The sequence below is a fragment of the Humulus lupulus genome, chromosome 9, assembly GCF_963169125.1.
Source record: "Humulus lupulus chromosome 9, drHumLupu1.1, whole genome shotgun sequence".
In the NCBI taxonomy this organism is placed as follows: Eukaryota; Viridiplantae; Streptophyta; class Magnoliopsida; order Rosales; family Cannabaceae; genus Humulus; species Humulus lupulus.
In genome coordinates, this window is record NC_084801.1 from 18169232 (window position 1) to 18183637 (window position 14406).

Here is a 14406-nt window from a genome sequence, read left to right on the forward strand (position 1 = left end):
TGGTTTTAGCCATAGTTGGGGTAAGGTTTCCATTGTTAATTCTCTGTGTTAGGCTGAGTAGTTTGAGCTTGGAGCATATGCTTATTCTGTGATTTTGAAGGGTTTGTAGATGAATTAAAGCTCTGGAACTAGAAAGTGTTTAGCTGAGACTTAAGCTCATAATTTAGAGGCTAAAGTTTGTGAGAAGATGGTCACAACTGAGGTAAAATTCTGACTGATATCTCTGAACTTTTTGAGTTCTTACTCTGTTTTTATGGTGTTTAGGGCTTGAGAGCTTGGATTTGGGTTTTGGGGATTTGTTGGAGTTTTGGGGAAAAAATTGATTGGGTTATGTTGCTTTTGATGAGTAGAGTATATTTATGTAGTTAATTTTGAGTTTGAATGATGATTGGAGGGAGTTTTTAGAGCTTTGGCTCAGGAAAGTTGAAGGGAGAAACCCGGAAATTTCCATTTCTGGTACAAACGTTGTAGCGCTAGGTTGGGAGTGCTAAAGCACTAGGCTGCTTTTCTTTGGGGGGGGGGGGGCGGGGGGGGGCTTAGGTTTTTGAAAGTTGCACTGTAGCACCCTCTGGTAGCTCTATAGCGCTACCCTGCCTCTAGAACTTGGTTTTTAGGTACTTTTTAGGGTTTTTCTTGGGGGATCGAGGGGACAATTTCACCACTTTGTTTGGTGGAATTAGAGGTCCCGAGAGCTTGGGATTGGCCCCGAAGTTGGTTTATGGAATCAAATTATAATGAGGGTTCTATTTATGGTTGTGACTAGGTTTGTCTCAAAGGCTCGGAGCTAGGGATCGTGCTCGGAACCATTTCACCTTCTTCGCTTGGAAAGTAAAGTAAGAAAACTGCACCCTTTTGTGTGGTTGTGATGGGACTAAGGGCTCCCTACATTTGAATACAATTGTTGTATGATTATGATATGCCATAAGAGCATGAAATAAACGGCTTAAGAGTGTTGGAACTAATATTTGCGCACAGGATGCGGCTCGGCCATTGGTAGATGAGGATAGCTTTATAGTCACCGAGCTTGGCTTAAGCGAGCTGGAGTCAGTGGGTTAAACACTGGGATCAACCTAAGTGAGCCAGAGATAGTGGGTTAAATAGAGGGTGCAGCCTAAGAGCATCGACCCTGAGTGTTGTATGATGATTATGTTAAATTGTTGTGTTGAGCGGAAAAAAAAAGCAGCAACAAATTATTATTATTAATATATAAATATTTCGTTTATAAATTAGTTCAAACCTGAAAGGAATATTTAGTTATTAAAATAATAATAATAATATATAAAAAAGGGATGAGTCAGTCAAAAGAGCAAATAAAGGAGATATTTTCTCCACTTCCACCACTTTTACTTTGAGTGAGTTTTTATTAAAAATAAAAATAATAAAATAAAAGGCTCTATGAAAAGGTATAGAGCAGAACAGTTACTGGAATTTTTTTGGAGGTTTTGGACAAAGAAAAATTGATACGCAAAAGTGAACCAGACAAATTGAGAAGAAAAGAACACTGCATATTCTAAAGTCTTCCTTCAAGCTTTACAAGGGTAAGTGAAGATTCATAAAAAGGATCTATATCTTCTTCTTTTGACTCTTTTATTTTTAATCTATGGTGATTAAGAGTCATTCTAATCCCCTTTGATTCACTAGACTTCAGAAAATAAGTTGATGTGATATATAATCAAAGGGGAAATGAAAAGACTAATATTTTTATGTTGCCAATTTCATCATGAATTCTTATATTTCTCTTTGATGCATTAAACTTCAGAAAATAAGTCAACATGTGATACATCATCAAAGGAAAAAAAATATATGAATTTTTCATGGTGTTATGCTGCTTGATTTATTGTAAATCTTCATGGCTTCCTTTTGGTTCACTAGACTTCAGAAAATAAGTCAATATGTGGTACATAACCAAAGGAAAGAATAGGAGATTTAAAGAAATTGTTATGCTGCCAAAATTATCACTAAGTGTGGGTTTTAATGAAAAATAATAAAAGCAAGATAGAAAACTTGATTGAATATCTCATACCTCACTGAAATTGCAAATAATCAAAGTATTTGTCTAAGCAGTGCTGGGATTGGCTAGTCAATTTCCTGGTCAAGTTCAAAAGAGATAAAATCACTCTAAAAATTTGAATGAATATTGACATATATTTGTATACCCCAAAAGAAATAACGGGCTCATGATTCTTAGAAGACAAAAGGAAATCGCCTGGTCTCGTATACATATATGTAACGCTCCAACTCCAGGGACCGCTACAGTGCACATTGCAAACAGTGCTAAACTCGCTAATCGAGTCGTTTGGCCATAAACGTGTAACTAAATATGATTAGCGATTTAGGGGTTAAAAACTTTGGTTAAGATATAACGTCTCACTAGAACGTTTACTGTATACATTGGGATCCCAAAAATATAATTTCAGAGTCTATTACAAGAAAATATTTACAACAGGTCGTTCTAAGCGGCAAAACAGGGTTCAACCCTAGTTCCACTTTCAAACCTCGCCCAAGTATTGGTCGAGCAGCTGCATATGTACACGTCATCACCTAAGCTCTCCAACTCAAGGATGGTCCAGCTTCCTTTTTCCTTTACCTGCACCACAAAGCACCCGTGAGCCGAAGCCCAGCAAGAAAACTCATATGCTCATAAACAGTCATATCATGATATCAAATTATATCTGACATGCCTAGCATTCACAGCTCTATTCAGCATGCAAATGAATTCAAACAGATGCTGGGGTATCCAGGTTAAGAAAATCCTGGCCTTCTGATTGGAGGACTATCAAGTCAATCCTAATCAGATGAGTGTCGTAACACTAGAGGTCCTGGTAAGCCATACAGAGTGACTGACAAGCAAGTCACTAATTAAAATGGAAGGGTGGCTGTTGGGTAAGCCTCTAGCCTTCAATAGGTTCTGGTAAACCATGCTGAGTGACCAACAAGCAAGTCACTGGGGCCTCAGTGCCGAAAGCCATGCATATGATGATCAAAATGATCATACAGAGCTCATAGCTCTGATCAGATGAGTGAATATCACTTGAGGTTCTGATAAACCATACTGAGTGACTGACAACCAAATCACTAGGGGCCCAGTGCCCATAGCCGTGTAACGACACCGTTACCTAGGCTTTCCCGCAATGGCTCTAGATGACTAGCCTTTGGCTAGATAAATGCTTGTTTATATTCATTGAACTTGAGGTCGGTCCTGCATTAATACTCTTTGAGTCATTCAATGCAGAGGGTCGATTTAGTCCAATCGACATAGCTTGCACTAAACACAGTAGGGTTGTCATGACTAGTGAGTTAGCACAATGTGACCAGTGCCCAGTACCACTGCCGAACCTGACTAGTGAGTCACGGCTTCACAGTTGATACTAACACCTTTGCCAAATCTGACTAATTAGTCAGTACCATGCACAAGTAAGCAATGCTATCAATATGTATCATATGCCAATTATCCAAGAATAGGGCACTCAGCATGCTTACTAAACAGTTGCTAGCATAATTATAATCATGCACAAACACAGAGACTCAAGCTCTGACCAATCTCATATCCATCATTCATGGCATGCCCTAATCACATGTTTCTCGTGCATCACATGCATCACACTTAATCATCCAGCATGCCTCAGTAATAATCATATGCAAATGGGCAAGATTGCCAAGCATTCATTATGCTATCAATGTTTACATTTAAACATCCAACATGCATCAATCATAGCCATGCATGTCACATATGGGGTGCAGTTTTCTTACCTTGGGTTCGAGCGAGAATTAATAAAAGAAACGACCTTTGAGAACGATCATTCTTTTGGTCCTTTAACGTTCACCTAGTCATAACCAAAAATATAGGATACCATCAATGAAAATGAAAGCAAAGGTTTCCAAACCAATATCTAGCCTCCGGGACATCAATCCACACTTAACCGGGTAGTAGGATCGATCCCGAGGCCTTACGCTAGCATCCCCAAGTCAGAAACCTATTTCTGGCCAAATCTGCCCTGTTGGGCCGCGGCTCACCATAGCCATGCCGTGGCTCATCTCCCTGACAGAGGCATTTTTGCCTCAAAAGCCACCTTAGGCCGCGGCACACTAAAGCCAGGCCGCGGCTTATTACCCAGATCAGCCAAAAATTCAACACGCACCAGCTCGACCTCCCCTGCATATTCCCTTACAACCAAGCCTTCAAACTAGTTACAAACCTTCTCCAAACACTCAATTCAACCTCTAAACAACATCTATATCAAACCCTCATCAAAACCCAAATCAAACATCAACCTAACTCCCATTAATTGCAATTAACCACCAAGAATTCACAAGCTGAAATCTTAAACTAAAACAGAGTATAAACCAGAAAATTATGGCTGAACTTACCTCAAATCCGAGTTTGAACCTCCTTCAATGGCTGAACCAAGTTCCTAAGCTCCCACCTTTGATTTCCTAGCTTAACTCCTCAATTTGGGCTCTCAAAATCCAAAGGAAAAATGAAGGGAAAAGCTTGTACGGGAGAGAAAGGAAAAGATGAGGATGGGCTCTATTTTTGTTCTGTTTTCCACAGCCTTCTAAACACTCAAAGGATGATATAAATCCTTAAGGTCAAAAGACCATAATGCCCTTAAGCCAAATAAATCCCTCTAAAGGCTTCCGAGGGTAAAACTGTCCTTTCCCGCCTATCTCGTTAATTATAACTAACGCTCTCCAATTCCCGCTATTCTCAATATTCTCAAATACCAATAAATCATATCCCATTACCCTTTTATTCCCAGTAATGTTCTAGTCATCAAAATGACCCTGAGACTCACCCCGAGCCTCGAACTTAAACCCGTTATGACTAGACCGAAAACTCACATTCCCATGATCGTCTCATGCCGAATGGCTCGAACCAATCCACATATAATGTGGTAAAATTTATAATTCACCCATATGCATAAAAATACACAATCACGCCCCCCAACGACCAAATTACCAAAATGCCCTTGCAATTAAAATATGAACCCATATGCATGCATTCATCATCATATAATAATATAATTCGCATCAACATGCATATAATCATTAATTACCATAATAAATCAATTACGGCCCTCCCGGCCTCCTAATCAAGGTCCTAAACCTTATTAGGAAATTTGGGGCATTACAATATATATCAAAATTTATATGATATTCAGATTTATAAATGACAGAAGGAATCGTCTGGTCTCGTATGCATATATATATATATATATGTATACCATATATATAAAAAATGACCCACTGAAGTTATTATATATGTATTTTGTTTTATACGGTAAAAGCAAAGTTGGTAACAAAAATGACTCAGTGAAATTATTATAGATGCATATGTACTATAGTAGGCAAAAGCAAAAGCAAAGATGCATGTGTGATGCATTTTGTTTTATACGGCAAAAGCAAATTTCAAAGTATTTGGTCATTATATATATATATGTGTAAAACAGCCTCAGAGATATTAAATATAGACTCAAAATACATATATATATGTACATACGTATATATATATGTATGTTTTCAGGGATAAGTCGAATAAGCTAAATTCAAAACATATATATATAAATATATATTAGATTAAATCGAGAAAGAGACTCTATATATGATATCTTAAAAAAAATGTGTATCGTGCATATACAATATATATATATATAAAGGGGCTTACCTTGAGAAAAAAATTGTGCGTATGCTTTGTCAAAGAATCGCAACTCATCATACGACTCTTACTTTATATCTGTAAGTCTATTAAATAGACTCAGAGATATATCTAATAATAAAATAATATATAATAAAAATATCTTGAATTTGAAACCAAATTTAAATTCAAACTTTAAGATATTTATATTATTTGACAAATTCAAAACATAAAACAGTCAGACTTTATCTCAAAAATTTTAAATTCAAATTTAAAAAGAAAAAAAATAAAATAAAATTTGAATTTTAAAATAATGATATTACTTGATATAAAATTTTAGATTATTCCCCACAAAATTTGGAATAATCAATTAAAATTTTGATAATCTCTTTATATATAAAATAAATTATTGATAAAAAAAATGTATATATAAAGAGATTTTAAGACATAAAATTGTCGCCATAATGATAAAATTCTAAAACCATGTGAAATGGTATGAAATTTCAAAATCCCAAATGAGCTCATCAAAATCAATTCAAATGATGAAATATCATTCCAAAATTTCAAAGAGGTCATTAACCTCACAAAATCTCAAAAAATGGTTAATTTTACCTCAAAATTAAAAGTGCACTAAAATTCAAAGTCATAATAAATGGTACCCCAAAAAGAGGTCATTCACCTCTTAACTTTCAAAGCATCACAAAATGTCCCGGAACTACGTTTAACTTGATTCCTAAAAAGGATACGTAGGCAACTTAGTTGCTAAGACTAAGTGCAGTCGCCAATACCAAAAAATGGTATAAAAACACAAATCTCAAAATTCCATAAAATGTCATCCACCCAAGAATTTTTCCAAATTTTAAAATGGCAATGAATTCCCGAAAATGGTCATATACCGGAATTCTTATATTCAAATTCTAAAATATCTCAATCTGAACTACAAGTGGCTTGATCCTTCACAAAGAAGGTATGTAGGCAACCCAGTTAGCCAAAAGTACTGAGTTCAGCTGCAATTCCAAATTCATCCCAGTTCTCCCTAAATTATTTCAAATTATTTAATATCATCGTAATTGGAATCAAAGGGTATTTCCTTTAAATAAAAGGATTGTAATTAAGAGGTTATTCTTATAATCTCGGATGGGTCGAACTTAAATAAATAAAATCTTATGCTATAAATTTGGCATAGGTGAAATTGTGTTTCGCATTTATTTTTTTATTTTCTAAATATGAAATTTTTGCTTAACATGTTGATTATGAATGTGATTACTATTATTAATCTGATGTTGATGGTTTGTTGAATACATGGATGATAGAATGATGAATCTTTGCTTGTCATCACTGATTTGTGCCTGTTATGGCCTGATAAATATTAGGTTAATATCTTATGAATTATTTCATTGTCTAGATTGGTTATGCTATGTGATATAGTTTTCTTGCTGGGCCTCGGCTCACGGGTGCTACATGGTGCAGGTAATGGCAAGGGTAAGATGGTTCAATCATGAGTTGGAGAGCTCTGGGGGTGAGGTGTACATTGTCAGCTACTCGACTGCCACGGTCGAAGGATTATACAGGGACAGAAACCTAAAATGTATATTTTTCCATTAGAGTGGCCTTGATTATTTATAACTTTTGGAGATTTTGTAAATATGTCCTTTAAGCCCTGTTTTGGGATCCCATGTACCAAACATTTGTTTTAATGAGAAATCGTTTGTTTATGGACAAAATATTTTAACCCTAACTTGTTTATGATTCTAGGATCACATTTTCATTTAAATGACTTGATTAGCAAGTCTTGCACTATTTAAAACACCCAGTGTGACGACCTTGATTATCCAGGGCATTACAACTTGGTATCAGGGCGGTCTAGGGTTAAGGGTTCCTGAAGACTGGCTAGACATGTACACTTGTCGCTAAAGACAAGCTCAACTCAGGGTTTCATAATTGAATACATGAGATTATATACTTAAGTGCTTGAATGAAATATGAATGCATTAATCTGTATGTTTAATATGGAGCATGAGATTTTGATAGGGCATGGCCCTTGACTGATGTGTGATGATATTGAGGCATGTTGATTAGCATTGTTATCGCATGTGGATGAATATTTGGATAATGATTTGCATATGGATTGCATGTGGTTAACTGCTTAAATTGAACTTGTATGCTTTATTTAATGCATGGTAATGTAGATTGGTGTTTGAGATGCTTTATGTGTGTATGATTATTGTGGTTGTTTGGACCTGCCCATGGGATGGTTTTGGATATGAACATCAAGGCTGAGGGGTTTAGTTAGTGATGGCAAATTAATTCAGATGGTATGTGCTCAGAGTGGTTAATTGGATATGGCATTGTTCTAGTAAGGGTTGCAGATGATAGCTATGGTTGAAATCCTCCATCTGCCCTGAAAGTCGCAGCAGACATTCGCTGGTATGCAAGTAAGGCTGTGAAATCTGATAGAAGAGATTAGATGGGTGAAACATCAAGTTTTGTTGGGAGAAAAGCTGCTTTGTATTCCTTGACAGTAAGGGTATTAGTGTTGGTTTAACCTGATGGTGGAGACAGATAAGAATTACTGTATGGAAGGCTTTAAAATCATTACTCTCTAGTTTTGAGAAAGGTTTGGTTTTGCTCAAGAATTGATTAGTGGATGGGCATAACTAATCTCATCCTTAATATTACGGAGATGATAGGTCGTGACAGAGTGGTTGTGCTAAGCAGTTATGGAAGAAGGATGCTCGGAAGTGGTGAGAGGAGGTACTTAGTCCCAAAATGTTGTCACGATGGGTTGGGAGGAATTCAGGCAGTGATTTGATAAAAGAGATTACTATGACATAGTTTGAGCTGCGGAGACTAATGAGTTTATGAACTTGGTTTGGAATGGTAAGACAACGACAGTGTATGTCAATAAGTTTGGTGGGTTGGTCAATCCACTTGGTAAGTTGATGCAAGCAGATGTAGCCGGGAATGATGACTCATTTAAGGATTAAACTCTGGGATGGCCCAGAGCATTAAGGTCGCTCCAGTGCATGAGATGTTCATCTATGCTTGGGCAGCAGGGAGGGCCATGTTATTTAAGATATAAGGAATGAGGTATGGAGTGCGAATGTCGTAGGGCAAGAAATGTATATTACGGTATTTCCATATATGGGATTTAGTAAGTGCAGATGCTCAGTAATAGGAAAAGAAGAACCTCTGACAGATCTGTGGCTCTTGGTTTTGACAGGAAGGGGTATAGTTTACAGGTTAGTCGTTAGGATAGTGATGAGGCCTAGTGAAGTTGTTTAGTATGTACCAGAAGCAAGAGACGTCATCTGGAAAGACGCCAGGTAAGGGCACATTATCCACATGGAATGGTTCAGTACGTTAGGGCAGATTAAGGATTGCCCAGGATTAGAGAATGGAAAACTGGAATACCTTGTTATATTCAAAGCTGAGGCTAGTTTTTCATAGGTGACTAGTTGACTTGATAGTCTCGTTCTTGGTTATATCACGAGCCAAAAGAGTTTGGTGTTGCATATCCCCAGGAGAGACTCATATATGAAGTATATTTCTCAAGGTTATTGCACGAGGGGCTTGAGATATTAATGCTTGTTGGGGATGAATTAGAAACTCCCTAAAGAAGAATTGGAATCCAAGTAGTAAGGGGTTTGTAGTGGAAGTGATTGAGCTTGTCATGTGAAAGTCTTGTTGTGGGCCTGAGTGAAAGCTAATTTATTAGATAAGAGACAACCATGGATTGTAGGGAACATCACTTGAAGTATATTAATTGGACTGAATGGAAACTGAGTTGTTCAGTAGGGATTCAGATGGGTATGTAAGGAGTTGTTAAGTATGCTTCAGCATTTGGCTATGGACAGACTCGATATCGGGGACAGTACGAAGAATGGTATTAGTTTGGCAGAAAGAATTACTAGTTCGATTGAAGAAGTATCTGACTTAGGGAGGGATTAGACAGAGCACTGTATCATGGGACTCGTTGACATCGCCTGTTAAGGATGAAGAGTTTAAATGCCCGGTTACAAGACAGGACAATGTCTTTAGGAATTGATCTTCGATCTAGTTATTATCAGATGAGGATCAAGGAAATAGACATTTTAGGAATCATTACTTGTACCAAGTGGGGTGTGATGGATTATCAATGAAGGTTCTTAATTAATTTATGCTTCAACAACACAGGTAAGTTTGATAAACAGAGAATACAGGAACGATATGAATGAGTTACATCCATGTTTGTTAAGAATGTGTTGGAGTACTTTCCAGTTAGAAGCAGAATGCGAATGACTACTAAACTGACGATACCAAGACTGAAGAAACAGGGTCACGGGTAAGGCTCTAGAAGGTGTTAGTTTCGATGTCTCCAAGGGTATTCAAGGTCACACTACAGGAAGAGAAGGGATCAAGTATGAAGAAATTCAATCAGAAGCCACAAAGAAATTACTGAAGAACGTTTGAGGGATAAGAGGCATAATGAGACTGGTGAACATGTCATCTTACTACCTGAAGTATCTTCGAAGACAGCTACACCAGAGATTGGGTTAGCAGAGGAACCTAAAGTTAGACTGAATGGATAATCTTGTACTGCCCAACACTCCCTGCAGGTAGCGCTGTAGTGCCCCATGCTGGGCACTGTAGCGCTACCTTCAGCCAGAAAATGCCCAGAAATCTCTTCCTTCGATTCCACCATTTCCAACTCAAACCAAAAGCTTCCAAACATCAAATTAAGTCTCAAATGAACCCAAATACCACCTCCACATGTCCTAGACACCACAACCCCAAGAACCCTAGCCAAAACTCCAATCAATTCCCCCCTTTCCAACTCAAAAACCAGCTGAAACTTAACTAAGAAAATAGAGCAAAATAAAGAGTTCTAATGGCTAAAAACTCACCTCAATCTCAGCAACACACCCTCTTCAATGGTGGAGCATAACCCTAGCTTATCCCAGCTTGATTCCTCAAAAAGAGCTTGAAAATTCAGAGAGAAATGGAGGAGAAATGATGTACGGGAGAAGGTGATTTTGGTGCTCTTTTTTGAGAAGGTTTCTACAGCTTTCTAAACTTATATGGCTGAACAAATCCTTTAGGGTGAAAAGACCTAAATGCCCTCAAGTCTAAAATAAAACCTTAACAACCACTAAGAGAAAAATCGTCATTTCGCACCTAATTCGTTAATCATAATTAACACCCTCCAATTCCCGCTATTCTCAATATTCCCAAACACCAATAATCCATATCCCATTACCCTTTAATTCCCAGTAATATTCTAATCATTAAAATCACCTTGAGGCTCACCCCGAGCCTCAAACTTAAACCCGTTATGACCAGTCCAAACACTTGCATTTCATGATCATCTCATGTCGAAAGGCTCGAAAAAATCCACATATAATGTGGTACCATTCATAGCTCACCCACATGCACGAAAATACACAACTACGCCCTCAACGGACCAAATTACCAAAATGCCCTTATAATTATAAATACACCCATATGCATGCATTTATCATCATATAATAATATAATTCACATAAACATGCATATAATCATTTAATATCATAATAAATCAATTATGGCCCTCCCGGCCTCCTAATCAAGGTCTTCAACCTTATTAGGAATTTTGGGGCATTACATCTTGAGCCCTTGAAGTTCAAAGATTGAAGGTGTGATTTTGATGAGTTTTTAAGCTAGTTTTCTTATGGGTTTTATTGTTGGGAACATGTTAGAGTGAGTGGGATAGTTGAATTATGTTTTGGGTGAAGTTTGGTATGGTTAGGATTGAATTTGGCTGCTGAAATGGAGGTTATTTTCTAGGTTCGAGGGGCCAAATCGCGACCTTGTTCTTGACAAGTCACGACTTAGCTTGAATCAGGCGCCTTGGGAGGCCTCTACCTAGGGGGGCGGGGGCACGACTTGATAGGCCAAGTCACAGCCCATGCCTCTGGACAGAGAGGAGGAAGAGGCTGGTTAGGGGGGGCGCTGCGACCCACAGGGGGGAAAGTCGCGACTCGCCTGGGCAGTTTTGCCTTGGGGAGTTTGTTTTAAAATATAACTTTTTTCCCTTAGGGCTCAGGATTGTTTCCACTGCCCGGTTTGGTGGAACCCAAGGCCCCAGAGGCTAGGACTTGGTTCGGAAGCCTTTGATCGCTTGATATTAATAGAATCTTATTTTATGCTTGTGACCTAGGGTATCGCTAGGGGGCTCAGAATCAGGATCGTGCTCAAGGGTCGTTCTCATTTACGCTTGCTTGGACCTAAGGTAAGAAAATTGCACCCATAACGTGTTGTATGTGATTAGGGCTTGGCCCATCTGTTGTATATTAATATGATTAGGGCTTGGGCCCCAAGATTTGATATGTCAGGCTATTGTTCTAAATGCTTAAGTGCTTATAATCGTTACATGAATTCTATGATTAGGGCATGTGGCCTCGTTATATGAATATGTTAGTATTATGAAAATGGTTATTCACTGGGATTATATGATTAGCATGAATATGTGCTTCATTTGTCGGGATATGCATATCCACATCTGTTTCTTATAAGTAAGATATGTAATCCTGGATCAGGGCTTAACTTATGAGTCATGGACGGCAATAGCGCGTTGTGCGCTGGTCGAGAGGCATTGGCTAAACCAGCAACGTACTATTACGTTGATCGACTCTAAGGTCGATGATGAACCACGAGGGTTGGGCTAGCTCTATGGCTAGTGAGATAGAGCTAAGGGCGAGGCCCTAGGTGACCCTATGGTCACATAGCTAGGGCATAGGCCCGAGAAGTGGCTTAAAAACCAACTGAATAGGGCAGCGGCCCTAGGTTGATCCAATGATCATGTGATTGAACTTAAGTGATATTGGCTAAGAATTAATGTTACTAATTTTTATTGAATGGTTATTTAAAAGTTATGTTTTCTGTTGTCGCATGTTCTGTTTTCTTGTTGAGCCTTGGCTCACGGGTGCTTTGTGGTGCAGGTAAGGGAAAGGGAAAGCTTGACCAACCATGAGTTGGAGAGCTTCGGTGGCGGCGTGTACATATGCGGCTGCTCGACCATCACGGCTGGGGTTATCTCAAAGGAACTAGGGTTGTAGCCCTGTTTTGCCGCTTAGGTCGGCTGATGTAACTTTTGATATGTATCTATCCTTTTTAACATTTGAGTTGTAATATTTTGGGATCCCATGTTATCTAAAACTTTTAGAATAAAATTCAATGGTTCTTTGACCAAATTTTTTAACCCTAACCCTGGCCACTAACCTTAGTTACACGTTTTAAGCCAAATGACATGATTAACAGGTCTGGCACAATTTTAAGTACACAGTGTAATGGTCCTAGAATAGGAGGGCAGTACAGTAACCAGTTACTTGATTGATTACTTTTCATGTCTCTAAATCTGATTTTTTCCCCTAAGTCTAAGTTAAATAACAAGTTATCATGATGGGTAATTTGTTGCCAAAAAAAGGGTAATTAGTTCCTTATATTTATAGTTATATAGGTAACCAGTTACCTAAAAAATGTAAAAGTGCACATATAGCATAACATTGTTGGTTTTTGATCATGTGATTGACAGTGCAGCAGAAGCATGGGATACCATTTCAATGTGATAATAACAATTATTAAAGCATAGGAACAAGTCACTCTAGCAGCCATAACTAGAATGAGATCTTTCTCATGCGCATGAATCTGAATAAAATAAAAAATTACAAATACATTTCTAGATGTAGAACACGTGTAGATCAAATAATGTCTTAGCCTCCTCCACCATCTTCCATACTATGGCTCGCACAAAGAGAAGGAGACATGGTGGATGTCTATGCTAAGACCTAGCCCTAATCACATTGGGCCTATGCGTGGGCCACAATCTATTTAGACTGTGGTTGGCACCAACTGCAGGGTTGTGGGCTCTATGGTATTTTATCTCTATAAAATGTTATTTGTTGTGCATTTATCATATTATTTTATACAGTATACAATTATACCACAAAAATTAAATATGATTAAATTAATTTTCAATAAAAAATTAATTTCACAAAATTATTAATATATTTTTATTTTCCATTAAATATTATTTCATAAATAATATTTTAAATATTATTTCACAAATAATATTAATTTGTGAGATTAAAGATAATACTTATTATTTATAATTATTTCCTTTTAATACCAAAAGCATACCTCGGTGTTATCGAGCTAGTACTGATACAATATGGACCCATAGTTCTAAGCTCCAATAATTTAATTAATTTCACTAACTCTTAATTCCATTAAGTAATTTATTAGCTATGAATTATTCCATTAGAAATTCATAGTTGAACTCTCAAAACCGCATTCCTATATTATTAGAAGCTATGACCATAAAACCGTCCATTGATTTAATCATTGCATAAGTTATGACTCTCTGCTAGTTTTTTTTTTTATAATTAGAGCTGGGTCTTAATGTCCGTTAACATTTCTAATTATGTTTTTATCAATTAGTTTCATTGATCTTCTAATGAACATTATTCTATTAATTTAATTATAGAATGAAATTTCTATTCTCTAACAAAAATTGAGTGCTCTATGTGTAAGCCTTAAATCAACACTAAAATGAACAACTAATCCGTTTTCATTTAAGTAAGGAGCATATTTCATATCTGTGAAGTATGTTCATAGCCACTTGTAGTTCTAAGACTCTATGATATCAGGAATTCGGTCGTTGGAATATTGAAACTTACCTGATAAGTCAAAAGTCATAAAAGCACAAAGAGGAGTTCATTACTCGCTTCAGGATTGAGGTTATGTCTCATACG